This window comes from Mandrillus leucophaeus, unplaced genomic scaffold (genome assembly GCF_000951045.1).
Source record: "Mandrillus leucophaeus isolate KB7577 unplaced genomic scaffold, Mleu.le_1.0 Scaffold46, whole genome shotgun sequence".
Taxonomy (NCBI): Eukaryota; Metazoa; Chordata; class Mammalia; order Primates; family Cercopithecidae; genus Mandrillus; species Mandrillus leucophaeus.
Window position 1 is genome coordinate 599,931 of NW_012104920.1, and position 6,271 is coordinate 606,201.

The 6,271-nt window shown below is 57.9% G+C and overlaps 1 non-coding gene across 1 annotated transcript; it reads right to left on the minus strand.

Annotated features, from left to right (window-relative positions):
- Positions 1-2,501: 2,501 nt before the first annotated feature.
- Positions 2,502-2,572, minus strand: TRNAG-GCC. The gene has a single exon. It is a non-coding gene; the product is annotated as a tRNA-Gly (tRNA).
- Positions 2,573-6,271: the final 3,699 nt, after the last annotated feature.

Here is a 6,271-nt window from a genome sequence, read left to right on the forward strand (position 1 = left end):
CATCACCCCTGACTAATTTTTTTTTCTTTTTTCTTTCTTTTTTTTTTTTCATTGAGACAGAGTCTGGGTTTGTCGCCCAGGCTGGAGTGCAGTGGCGCGATTAAGGCTCACTGCAACCTCCGCCTCCCAGGTTCAAGCGATTCTCCTGCCTCAGCCTCCGGAGTAGCTGGGATTACAGGCACACGCCATCACTCCCGTTTAATTTTTGTATTTTTAGTAGAGACGGGGTTTTGCCATGTTGGCCAGGCTGGTCTCGAACTCCTGGGCTCAAGCGATCCTCCCGCCTCAGCCTCCCAAAGTGCTGGGATTACAGGCGTGAGCCACAGCGTCCGGTCCAAAGTGATTTATTATTATTATCATTATTTTGAGACGGAGTCTTGCTCTGTTACCCAGGCTGGAGTGCAGTGGTGCGATCTCGGCTTATTGCAAACTCCGCCTCCCAGGTTCAAGCGATTCTCCTGCCTCAGTCTCCTGAGTAGCTGGGATTACAGGCGTGTGCCGCCACGCCCGGCTAATTTTTGTATTTTTAGTGGACACAGGGTTTCGCCATGATGGCAGCCTGGTCTCGAACTCCTGAAATCAGGTGATCCACCTGCCTCGGTGTACCAAAGTGCGCGGATTACAGGCATGAGCCACCGCGCCCGGTCCCAAAGTGATCTTTTAAAACATAAGTCAGAGAATATAACTTTCCTAATGAAAATCCTCCACTAGCTTCCAATTGCCCTTAGACTATCAAATCCAAACCCCTTCAACACTCTCCAAGATCCTGTGAGATGGGCTACGCCTGACTCTCCAATCTGATCTCTGCCACTCTGCAAATTCTCCATCCCAGGTTCGCTGGACCTCTTTCTCCAGCTCCCACCAGCAAATAGCTCTCCTGCCTCAGAGCCCGTACTTGCAGTTCCCTTTGCCTGGACTCAAGGCTGCTGACTACGCTGGCATCAAATATCAACTCTTCACAGCGGCTGTCTCTGACCACCCAGAGTAAAGTAGCCCTTCACTTTCAAGTCATCGCCATGACCCTTTTGTTTTGTTTTGTTTTTGTTTTGTTGTTGTTGTTTTCTTTCCACAGCCTCATAACCATCTGAAGCTATCTTACGTTATTTTTTGCTTTCGCAGTTATTGTCTGTCTTTCCCATTGTAACGTAAGCTTCAGGAAGGCCCAGACCCAATGTACTCCTTCCAGTACTCAGCCCACGGGAGGCACCCAATAAATATGGGCTGACCGAATAAATCCAGCAGCTGCGCACACAGGCATATAGATAGATGCACGTGTTGTTTTTTTTTTGTTGTTGTTGTTGTTTTTGTTTTTTGTTTTTTTAAACAACAGTTTCCTTCTGGAGGCCACGGTTACTACCTAGAGCTAAGAAGAGAGCATTGGCAGTCACAGATACAATCCGAGGACAAGACAGAGATCCAGACCCTGGAGCAAATAAAACAGGCTGAAGGAAACGGGAGAGAGAGCTCCAGGGTGAGTTCCAGAGAGAGAGACACAGATAGACTAAGACCGAGACAAAGATTCACTCAGCGAACCTAAGCCCCGAGCCCACAGGTCCCGGCAGCTACCGCGGACAGAGCCAGGAGGAGGAGGCGAGCGGAGGGAGGCGTAGCGCGCCGGAAGGGAGCGGACCATGGGGAGCCTCGCCGCCCCGCCCCGCCGCTCCGCCCCGCCCTGCTCACAAGTGGTCGCCGCAGGTGGCGTTGCGCCTGCCCGCCCGCCCTCGGGCCCGACGCGTGCGGGATCAAAGCGGCCGGGAAGGGGCGGGGAGGGGAGGTGGCAGGAACCCGGAGGTGTTAGCGAGCTTCCCAGGGGATGGCAGGAGCGTGGGAGCGCAGAGTCCCGGGAGGCGGCAGAGACTCGGAGAGACGATGAGATACCAGAGACTCGAAAGAGCCAGAGGCGGAGATGCAGACGCCAAGAGACCGGAGAGACGCGGAATCAGAGATGCGGAGGAACGAGACCACCGACACCCAGAGAGACCCAGGGTAGAAGTCGCTGAAGATCTGGAAAGAACGTGAGAGATACAGAGATGGAGAAGCTAAGGGGCACTCAGAGACCCAGAAAGGAGGCTAGACAAAAAAGGCACAGACCCATAGACTTAAGAAAAGGAAGCGTGCTTCAGAGAGAACGGAAAATAACAGAGGAAGAGAGGTGGAAAGAACAAGGGATTTAGAGTAGGGGGCGGGAAGACCTGGCCCCTCCCCCGCGGGGGGCCGAGAGGACCCCCGGGGCAGGGATCCGAGCACTGTGCCCTTTCTCAGGGTCACGCCTGTGGAGGTGCGGGCGGGGAGCGGAGGGAGGAGTGTGGAGGATGCAGGACCCCCAGGCTGGGAGGAGGGGAGAGTGAGGGCGTGCGGAATCAGGGTGTAGGCCTGGGGCTGCAAACTCTGCTATAGTCAAAAGGCTAAGATTTATATTTGGCAGAAATTAAGTTAAAAGATGCTTTTTAGATACTACCAAATGTATTATCCTCTCTTTGGAGAGGAGAAAATAAGGCTCTTGCATTGGCCGGGAATCGAACCCGGGCCTCCCGCGTGGCAGGCGAGAATTCTACCACTGAACCACCAATGCGTGACTACTGGGGTGTGCCAGGAGACTATCTGAGGTCGTAAGAGGTTGAGGCGGACCCGGACAGGCAACTGTGTAGGCCAGGGAACTGGTCCCCAATAGTTGACGTGGGTGGAGCGCCAGGTCATCCTTCCTCTCGTCCGGATCCGGCCACCGGGCCATAAAGCCGCCCCATATGGCCAGGGGCGGCCCCACACCCGGGTGCGAACAGCCTGGGGCCCCCAGCCTCGCGTGCAGGTGAGAAAAATTCAGCCCGAGCCCAGGTTCCCAAGGAGGGGGGCAGCGGGGGCTGTTGGGGCCACACATTTGCGTTCCCATTTGGCTGAGGGACGGAGAGGGGGGATGTGCTGGGGGCCCTGATCCCAAATGGGAGCTCCCTCCTCAAGGTCTGTGCCTCTCTAGGCTCTGGCTACAGCAAGAAAGGCTCCGTTACAAAACCAAGGTGCGGAGGGCCGTTGGGAGGGCTTGGAGGAATCCCCACTGGTCTCTGACTTCACAGCTATCTTCCGTCTCGGTCTGCAACCCTGTCTTTCCGTGTCTTTATCCCTGGCAACTTGGCTGTCCCGTTCAGTTTCTGATTTATCTTCTCAGGCACTTTGTCCCGAAGCCCCCGAGTGGTCAGGCATCGTTCTTCGGAGGGTCATGTTCTTGGTTTGAGGTGGGTGTTGATCCCTTTTCTGTATCCCTTGCTTTCCCCTTTGTAAAACTGCCTGCTCCCTGCTACCCTACAGTCACCAGGGGCCTCCAGAAGCAAGCAATGCGGGCACACTTGCGTGAGGTGTCCCATCAGCCACACTCCTGAATCTCCTATGACTAGTTTTGAATCAAATACTTGTGCTGTAAGTGGAAAGACCTCTCCACTCCTACCTATGTTTCAAAGACTTGCTCCCTCTGCCTTGAGGTTCCTCCTCAGTCCAGCCATCCTCAAGGAGACCTTTTCCCGGAGCACCTATTTCACTGGGCTTCTGTAACAGCTACTTAGTGTCACGTGGTCTTTTCCATTAGCTACTGCAGGGATAAGCTGGGTCTCTCCTGCGTATCTCACTATGACTCGCCTGAGCCTAGACCAGTGCCCTGTCCGCACAGTGGGCGCGCAGATGTTCGGGGACTTGAATGTAACTGGCTTAGACAGAACAGAGCGCCTCTCCAACCTCCTGGCAGAGCTTTGGTTGAGTCGGACGGATTCACCCAGCACACTCGGGTTGCTCCCTGTCTCGACTAGGAAGCGAACTCGGAGATGATGTATAAAATTCAGCCTGGGGGCTGAGAGGTGCTAACTTCTGTTTCAGGGTTAGTGAGGGTACAGTAAGTCTCCGACAAAGCTGCAATTCTGGAGGAACTCTGAATTTCATCCCCAAGCGAGCTCTGCCCCTAATAACCTCCTGCCTTCAGCTGGGTTCCGCCTCCTTATACAGCCTTATGGTCCGTAAACCAGCCAGTGCCCCCATTCACCCCTCACTTCCCACACTCCCAGGCCAGTTTCTCTACTTCCCCTCCCCCCTTCACTCCTCCTCTTTCCGGGAGCCTCGTGCCGGGTCCTAGAGGGGCAGAATCCGGGTGCCGAAGGGGGCGGGGTCGGGTCCTATCCCTCCTACCCTGGGGCCGCGGAATATAAGGCTCCAGGCGAGCAGGGACCCGGTCCACACCAGGGTCCGGAGGAGCAATGGTCACCCGGGATCGAGCTGAGAATAGGGACGGCCCCAAGGTGAGAGGCGGGAGGGGAGGGAGCAGAGGTCCCTGGTTTGGCCAGGGGACTGGGCCCCTGACGCCGTCGGTCTGGAGAGAGACTGGGGACGCAGGGGTGGAAGGGGAGCCGTGCTCCAGGACTCCAGGAGCCAGGAGCTGGAGAGGAAGCTGCAAAATATGAAGAAGGGGACAGGGGTCAGAGCCAGACCTGAGTGGGCGGCGGAAACATAGGACTAGGGGTCTCGGTAATGGGGGTCGGCACCTTGTGGCCTGGGGAGGGAGCCGGTGTCGGAGTAAAATAAGCAAGTAGAGGGCAGAGCCAAGGGAGGAGGGTGGGAACGAAAAGAGAAGAGGATAGTCTCTTGCTCTACGCTGGCTGTGAGGCGGGCGGGGTTGGCCCAAGACGGTCTTGTAGAGAAGGCCCCGGGGCGTTGGTTCCAGAGGCCCCACACTGGTGGAAGATTTTAGGAGAACCAGTGGAGAAGGTGACGGCCTGGAGGGTTTTGAGGGAGAAGAGGCGGCGCGGTCGCGCTAGGTATCTCCCTTTCTATACTCAGGGCCGCCAGCTCTGAGCCTGGCACCGTGCGGCGCACGTGCCTGCGCGCAGAGGGTTCCCAAAGTTCTCCACTGAGACAGAGAGAAACTGCACGAGACGGAGACGTAGAGAGAAAAGAGGAGGAGAGACACAGAGAGGGGAGGAGGGAGGACGAGACTGAGAGAGGAGAATGCGAAGATCCGGGGAGGCGAGCTACAGAAACTGATCTAGGGGCATTGGGTGGGGGAGCGGAGAGGGATCGAATGGGGTCGACCCTAGGCAATCTGGGGTCTTGGGGCCGGGGTGGAAGCCGGGCTCTCCCAGCGGCGGGATCCGACGCCGGCGCGGCCGCGCTGAGTCTCGGTCCGGTCGGCCCGCTCTCCTTTTCCCGCTGGTCGCAGATGCTGAAGCCGCTTGTGGAGAAGCGGCGCCGGGACCGCATCAACCGCAGCCTGGAAGAGCTGAGGCTGCTGCTGCTGGAGCGGACCCGGGACCAGGTCAGTCCCTCCGCTAGCCCCGGGTCCCCAAGCTTCCCGTTTTCGCGTCCCAGGGCTTCCCACTGGGGTGGGGACACATGCTTGGTTTGCAACCCTGGCTCCAAGGCATCCTCACTCGAGTCCCGCCTTTGGAATTCCATCCCAGACCCCCACTCGCTCTCAGAACGCGATCTTCTTCGCCACCCCTCGGGTCTGTAAGTTTCACGCCTGGTTCTGTAAATTTCGCTCCCGGGTTCGGTCCGTTTCACCCTTTGGGTCTCTTAACTGTCCGCTTCCCCCTCCCCCATAACCAGCTTCTGATCAGCCAGCTTCTGTTCTGTCGGGTGGTTAATTTCATTCCCTGGGTTGCGGTTTCAAATCTCCTCCTCACGCGTTGGGCATTGGTTCCATCCCCTCGGATTGGACAGTTTCGTCTCGGGGTGGGCCAGGACCTCCCTTGGTCATCTCCACGCCGCATTTGGTCGCGCGTTCTGTGGGCAGTGCGCAAATGCGATCGGGGGTACCCCCAGCTCCCGCATCCGCCCCTCCCTTCTTCCCCCTGCCACTTTCCCCCTTTCTCCCCACCCCTTTCTGTCTCTGCGCCCTCCCCTCCCGTCTGTAGAACCTCCGGAACCCGAAGCTGGAGAAAGCGGAGATACTGGAGTTCGCCGTGGGCTACTTGAGGGAGCGAAGCCGGGTGGAGCCCCCGGGTACAGCGCGGGGGTGGGGCAGCGGAGGGAGGGAGGGGGGACGCCAGGAGGCTCCGGCCGGGGCAGAGCGGGCGGGCCCTGCGGTGGATGGTGGGCTTGGGGAGTGGCCGGTTCTGCTCCGAGGCGAGGTTAATAACACCTGCGCGTGTCTGTCTCTGTGTCTCCCTCATTTTCTCCCTCTCTCCGTCCATCTGGCTTCCTGTCTCTGTGCGCCTGTCCGGCCTTGGTATCTCTGCGCCCCACCCCTTCCCTCACCCCTGCTGGGCCCCTGCCCTGCCCACCTGTGCTCCCGCCG